Consider the following 8,196-nt stretch of genomic DNA (forward strand, 5'->3'; position numbering starts at 1 on the left):
CTCCAGTTTAGAGATTTGTTATTTTCCATTCCACGGCCCAAGTAGCACTAGTTGCAAAAGCTCTAATGGATCATACCCATTCATGGGAGAATATGATATGGTAAGTTCTCTATGACTTTGCCCATTAGTTTTTATGCATACTAAGATTTATTATGACACCTTTGATTATATTATAATGTTTGCTTTCATTGATTTGATTAATAGGGTAAAGACCAATCCGAAGCATGTTTCAAGAAATAAAATGATACGTGCATTTGTCCATTGGATACTTCTCTACAATAGTAAAGTGTAAAACTATTTCATATTGTCCTCGTAGAAATGTAAATAATGTGTTTCATTTTTCTATTGTCACTCAGAAGCTTACGTATGGTGATATGGTAACTATTCCATTATCAATCCATATCAAAAGTCACAATGGTTAATCAATGAGCTTTTGGATTTGTTTTTAGTGCAAGATGATTAGGTTTGTGACCTTTTTGCCTGGGCCGGAACAACCATTGCGTGTGATTTGTAAAAGCATAGAAATTGTATTGTTATTGAGAAGGGTCCTATGCAAGCTGCATTCATCTTGCAAAGGGTCCGTATGATCAATGATCTTCCTTATGATGATTAGGAAGGTGGAGCAAAATATAGTAGTGACAATGCAACAATACAAATGGCATCTAGGGAGGCCAAACCTACCTTTAATAACGAATAATATAAGCTGGCAAAGCCGTTTGAGGAAGCAACACTTGAAGTGGATATTCCAAATTCTATAGAGCAAGTAACTCAACAATCAACTGAGAAGCCTAATGATCAGTTATATGATATTTAAGAAGTAAAATCTTTCATCTAATGTAATTTATATCTAATATAATAATATTACACTCTTTTTGTTAACTACATTAGCTGGCAATGTCGTTCAATGGGATAGTGGCAAGTTCCTAGAGCTAGGATTGTGTCTTGGAGCCAAATAGCCCCAAGTCGATTGTAAAGGATGAGGAAAGAGAGTGGTATAAAGGAAATAGAATTGGTCCTCCCTTCAAAAGGTGGCATGTATAAAAGGCCAAATGGTTGACTTTAGTCTTGACTTGTTTGTTGCGCACACATTGGAATATAAGCTCTCCTCCTCCTCTTTGGAGTTGTCTCTTGTTCCCTCATAGTGCCTTTCATGAATGCCATGTTCTCTTCTCTTCTTCCCTTTTTCTTCTCTTCCTCTCCCTTCTTGACTTCCCTCTCCCCTCCCTCTTCATGTCCAATTACCTATCCATTGCCCAATGCTGAGTATTATAGAGAACAGCTATTAGTTTTTTGGTGTATAGGAAGGTGTGAGTGAAGAGAGGTATTGAAAGTCATTTGGAGTGTTTTTGAGTGTTCAAAGTTTGTAGAAAATTAGATCGGGTGATTGCTAAGGTGTGCGTGATAGAAAATCCCAGCAAAAACACTAAGAAACGATGCTGGGAGTGATTTTCAAAGTGGTTTGAAAGGGGAAAACTCACTTTTTGCAAAACACCTTATTTTTCCTTCAAAGTTGTTTTTTTGGGGTTTTTTTATGCGTAGGTAGATCAGGTAGTATAGCACCTCCACACACAAAAAGTCTTAAATAGAAACTCTAAAAATCAAGGAAATGCCCAAAAAGCAATTAGTGAAACTGTGTGCTTGTGTGTTGCTACGTTAAGCAACGAGTCCTCAAGTCACTACTATAATAACACAGTAGTCGCTTGTTGGTTAATCAAGTCACCACATTATGAAGTCATCGCATTAATCAAGTGGCCACATTACGAAGTCGTTGCATTAATCAAGTCACCACATTATGAAGTCGTTGCATTAAGAAGTCATAGCTTCAAGTCTCTACATTAATCAAGTCACTGCATTATGAAGTCACCACGTTAAGAAGTTGCCGCACTATCAAGCAACTACTATATCTAACCTGCTGCGTTATTGACTCGCTGCATTAGCATTAATTTGCTCTCAAAAAATTGGCAGTTGGCTAGTTGTAAATTTAGTGAAAATTGATGAAATTCACATGCAGATTGCATTGAAATAAAGGACAAAGGGGCTACTGCCCCTTGTCCCCACGTTGAAGCGGAATCAACTTAGGATCGGAGCCTCAATTGTGCTGAGATCAACACATGCACTTGAGATGAGTAAGAGTCCTAGGAGCTAATCCTGAGCCTGAGGATAGTGTCTCAAATACCCTCTTATCGAACGACACACCTAGCTCTACATCCTTAGGGTTAGCAAGCTTAAAAGTCAATTCTTACACCTTACACAACCCACAAGGTGACCTTACCAGCTCAAAAAAGTTCATGATCCTGGATAGAGACATGGGAGAACCTCCATTGTTAGAGCCACGGTGGCTCCAAGCACTAACTTTAATGATTCCTAGTATCTTACCCCATCTACAACAACTAGATTAAGGGAAACTTTTTCCACTTTTATGGGTAGGCTTGGAATAACAGAACCAATATACATGCTAAACCCATTTGCTGGGGAGAATGGGCTGCCAGTGGAACCTCATGTGTCAGTCCAACAATTCGTGTTAGAAATAATGTTTAGGGAAACGAGTCCCATTGTATCTACTGCAATCAGTCACTACTAGATCCATCCTTTGATGATATCCACTCATACAGGGGTGTACTACCAAATTCCCTCAGGAGTTTCAAATGCTGGAACATAGTGGACAAAGGAGTAATCCAGAAGGTCCACAAATAAGACCCCCACATCCGAAGCCCCTTCATTTTGTATTTAGTCACAAAACATGGGAGGTATGCCATACCTGACAACTACTCCTTATAGGCCTATGCCTAGGATGAGAATACCACTCCCCAAACTCAGCTCCAGCCCAACTTGATAGGCCCAACCAACCCCAAGTTATAATGCAAATGCCCAGTGGGTTAGGATCCTCAAATCCTACATTTTTACAGCAACTAAATACATGGAACCCTCCACTGAGACCACCAATGTATAGAGTAAGGTCACCATATCCTCAAGCTCTACCTACTCCACAAAGGGTACTTATCGATGAGGCAATGAAGATCCTAGTGCAAGCACTAGGAAGGGGGGTCACACCTTCAGTATTTATGATGAGAGAACAAAATCCTTCTAGAAGTAAACTTGTCATGATCACCAAGTTAATCAACAAGTTCTTAGGGGAAGGAGACCTAGTATTCCATGTTGAGCATTTTGAACAAACTTGTGAGACATTTGGTGATATCGAGGATCTAGACAAGGTCAATGATTTTGGCTTAAACCTTGATAGCAAAGCTGGACAATGGTTTCGAGCACTGAGTGAGAAAATTAATTGGGACATGTTGCAAGAGTCCTTCATAGTGGGGTTTGCCCCCACTGGACCCAATTGGAGCCCCATCAACCAACTCTATGAGGTAAAGCACAAAGACACCGAGTCCTTGCGGGATTCTATTTCAAGAATTAAACACTTGAAATCTTGTTGCGAGCCTCACGAGAGGATGAGCAATGAGTGGTTACTGCCATGCTTCCTCATCGGACTACGGGATCCGAAGCTTCATGACCATCTGTTTTTAACAAGAATCCTATGTCAATTGAGTTGTGCAACATGACTTATGTGCTCTTAGATAACAAGAAAGAAAAGGATCAAGTGAAAAATTCAGAGTTGGTTTCATTTGATTTGTCCCACACCGGTAAAACCATTAGTGCGGGTGAAGCCCCTTGAGTTAACTCCACTAACCAAGGGCGTAAGTATAGATGAGGTGGCCACCAATATTTTGAATCGGGTGAGCCCACAACTTAAGGGAGGATGAATAAAAGAAGACCCGAGTAATCCCCACCTATTACCAAGGATTGATAATGTATGGTGTGGATATTGTCATTCGATGGATAGTGGAAAGTCCCTAGAGCTAAAATTGTGCCTTAGAGACAAATAGGCCCAAGTTGATTGTAAAGGATGAGGGAAGAGAGTGATATAAAGGAAATAGGGTTTGTTGAGGATTCATCTCAACATCATGTTTAATATTGTGCATAACACTAACCCAAAAGAGTGCTAAAAAGGAAGGGTTGGAAACCCTAACCCTAAAATTCAATATTAGATAAAGTGGGAAGACTTTTGCATTTTGGGAATGAAACTTTAATCTTATTCTTGTTGTATATAAAACATACAAACTCCAAAATTGTTAGGGATTGTAGATTTAGACTCTGCTATTTGAGATCTTTCCAATGATATGTCACATGAGGGGGTTTTGACAAAATCTTATAAAAGTTCATCGGACTCCATTGTTTCTTATGGGAATTGGGATTTACCCATTTTATATAATATTGACTTCTAACCCTAATGGGGTTTGTATATATTCACGATTTTCAACTAATACTAGTGTACAGTTAGTGATTTGTGTTATGCTCTCTAGTTATGCCCTCTCTCCTCATCTCCACTCTTCTCCTCTTCTCTCTCCATATTCATTCATGGTATCAGAGCTCCCTTGCCTTCCACTGAGGCATAGCAATCCGTACGAGAATGATTGAGAGATTGAGAGCAATTGAGTGTTCTTTATTTTCATTGATGAAAGATTTCATTCCCTTCCATTGAGAGAAATTCCATCCTTGATAGAGAGAAGAATTTTTGTTTCCTTGAGACATTTCCGTCGAATTCTACTCATTTTGTCATTGAGAGATTTCTATTTTCTACTTCATGGGGGAGAGAGAGAGAGAGAGAGAGAGAGAGAGAGAGAGAGAGAGACTTAGTTCCATTCTATGTCGGACAGAGTAAAGATAGCTTTCTTCATTGTAAGTGAGAATTCCGTCCATTTCTATTCTGTGAGAGAGATAGGGAGAGACTCTTTTATGTTCCTTTGAGAGAGAGTGCTATTGAGAAGGGACTACTATTCTATAGCTACTCTGCAAGCAATTTCCAAGCTTCAGCAGCATCTACATTGCTCACACACGAGCTAGTGGCAACTAAGGCTGCAAGCTGATCTACGAGATTTCCAAAGAGAGACCAGGATAGCCTAAATGATCAACGAGCTCTACGCCTCTATCAATGAGAGCGACAACTAGGCTAAAGACTAAGGGGGGCCAAAATGTTAAAACTCCATATAGCACATGTGTGATCAAAGCGTATTAAAAGAACCCCCTACCTAGAGATTTATATAGCCTATATACACCCCTTGTGTAAATTATTTGATGATTAAAGTATCCCTTATGTATGAAAATTCACTTTTTGAATTTAAAAATACCTTATGTATGTATATTTTCTACAACTCCATAAAAATATAGAACCCCTTCTGTTGATCGCACATGCTATCTTACATATTTCTTAAGTAGTGACCTCTTCATGGCTAAGGCGACTCACAAGGGCTACTCGGCGATTGAGCCAACCACAAGCACCTAGCTCTATTTACAATGACTTGCAAGCTCACTCTATGATTGAAAGCTCCATAGCCTTAGTACCCTCTACAAATGACTCGGGCCTTGACTTAGCCCTCCAACATCAGCCAATTGAGTAGCCCCAACGACCTCTGCAAGGTGACAAGGCTCACAATTGACAAGCCAGCCTCAACGACACCCACAAAGCTCCTACTCGCAACACCATAGTCCAAACGACACCTACGCATAGATAGAAACAAAGCTCGCAAGTCTGACGACAATGACTCTGGCTTGAAGGTGGCAACATGCACCAAGCACAAGCCTCTCCATCCACAACCAATAGCCATCCACCAAACAATGGCCGCTCACCTTCCACACCAGTGCTCAAGCCAATAGTCCTATAGTGAATGATACAACCTCACATAACAAAGGCCAATGACCCTCAGAAGCAACAAATGCTGCTCCAGCTTCAATGACAGTCTTGGAAAGGGTAGCCAAAAAGGAAGCCTATAGATTCCTAGATGGATTCTCTGGATACAACCAAGTGTCCATCGCCCCGCAGGATTAATATAAAACAGCCTTCACAACCAAGTGGGGTGTGTATGTGGCTAGAGTAATGATATTTGGGTTGACCAATGTGCCTACCACCTTCCAACGAATGATGATCATGGTCTTCAAGGAGTACTTGAGAGAAGTATTCTTGGATGACATATGCGTAAGCTCGACATGGGATGATCACCTCAAATACCTAAGGCTCATCTTGGAAAAGTGCTGATTATACCGCATATCCCTGAATCCTCTTAAGTGCCAATTTTGGGTCAAACATGGTGTAATTCTTGGCCACATAGTGTCCCAGAATGGAATCCCCATGGACCACAACAAAATCAAACTCATCTTGGAATCTTGGAATTACCACCCTCCACCAACACCAAGGGAGTCCAACAATTTACTGGCTGCATGGGCTACTACAGAAGGTTCATCTTATTCTACGTGAACATAGCCCACCCATTATACAAGCTACTAGTATCTTTTGAGTGGACCGAGGAATGCTAGAAATCCTTTGAAACCCTCAGACTCACCTTAGCCACTGCACCAGTGTTGAGAAGCACCTGACTGGGATCTAATATTCCACGTCCATATCGATGCTTCCAAGTTTGCTATCGGGTGTGTACTAGCCCAACTAGGGGAGCATAACCTGGACTACCCGGTGTACTTTGTGAGTCATAAACTGAATGAGGCCGAGGTCAACTACACAACAACCGAGAGGGAAGGTCTAACCATGGTCTATGCAATCAAGAAGTTCATGCATTACTTGTTGGCCAACAAGTTTGTCTTCTTTGTGGACCACCAAGCATTGTTATACTTGGTCAACAAGCCATGCAGGATGGGATGCATCACTAGGTGAATGCTAATCCTCTTGGAGTTTGACTTCACAGTCGGTACATAAGGGAAAGATCCATGTCCTAGCTGACCACCTATCGAGAATCCCAAACAGCGAAGTCGAAGATGACCTCCCTGATGCTTCCCTCTTTCTCATCGACATCATACCTGAATGGGTTGCCGAGATTGGTCACTACTTGGCCAACAACCTACCCCTGGGCCAAGCTCTCAAGAAGGATAGAGCCCGCAAACTCATTAAGGACGCTGTGCCATATCAACTAGTGGCAGGCCAACTATACCGCATGGGCAAGGATGGCATCATGTGAAGATGTGTGTGCGAGCACGAATACATCAAGGTGCTCAAAGAAGCCCACTCTGGAATTGCAGGGGGGCATTTTGCTATCGTTGATGTTACAACATGTAAGGTGCTCCAGGCTCGCCATGAAGCCGAATTCATCAAGCGATGCAACCCCCACCAGCATGTGCAAATCCTACATAAGGTGGACATGATGCCCTTAACCGGAATCTTAACCGATCAGCCCTTTGAGAAATGGGGCATCGATTTTATTGGACCCATAAATCCAGCAACTAAGGGAACTGGGGCGAGATACATCATCTTGGCCATAGATACTTCACTAAGTCGGTAGAAGGGCGAGCCACCGTGAAGGTAGATGCAAGATTCAACGATCAATTTGATAGTTTATGGCATAACACCAGGTCCTTCCCAATATGATCTGTTCGTCAGTTCCTTCTGTGGGGAGAACATAAAAGCGTATTTCTACTGCCTGGCAAACAACCATTAGACTTAAGTTCACAAAACCCAAGGTGCTTATGAGTTGGCCATTGATAGCCCTTACTGAAGCAACGGTGAGGTTTAGGGGTACCTGTAGCTTTTCCCATACCTTGTAGGAGATGAAGTTGTGGCTCACTCTCGAATCCACGAGTGCTCTGATGCACATGTTCGGTCCGTGTAGTTGAACATGCAACCTAGTTGGTTCTATCATTAGTTCATCCGCTAGTCCTGGCTATTCAAGTGTTGCCTTAAGCAATGCCATTTGCTTACGCTGTCTGAGCTTAGCGTTACGTGCTTTGGCTTCTTCGATGGCATGGCGTTTTATCCTGGCTACCTCGGCCTTGAGTTCTTTTTCTCTATGGATGGCGTGAAGGGTGGGGTAGGCAGTGTGAGTGGCCCGTAGTATCTCTTTAATTTGCCCAGTTAAGGTAGCCGTCCATTTCTATTCCATCAAGGGTGGCTATTTGGCATGCCCCTTGTGGAGTGACTTTTACTATGCGGTAGGGACCCATACCTCGGTACACAATCTTGCGCTTGGTGTTGTGGACGTTGTAGAGGAGTTCCAGATCACCCTCTACAAGGTCTTTGTTCTTGAGGTTGCGATCGAACCACTCTTTGTGTTGGGCCTTCTCCACCCAGAGGCAGTAGGTTGCACGCAACCTTGTCTCTTTTAACTTTTCAAGGTCAATTAACCATTCTACCAAGGC

The sequence above is a fragment of the Dipteris shenzhenensis genome, chromosome 32, assembly GCF_047967505.1.
Source record: "Dipteris shenzhenensis isolate YYH24624 ecotype China chromosome 32, Dip_SZ_1.0, whole genome shotgun sequence".
NCBI classification, from domain to species: domain Eukaryota; kingdom Viridiplantae; phylum Streptophyta; class Polypodiopsida; order Gleicheniales; family Dipteridaceae; genus Dipteris; species Dipteris shenzhenensis.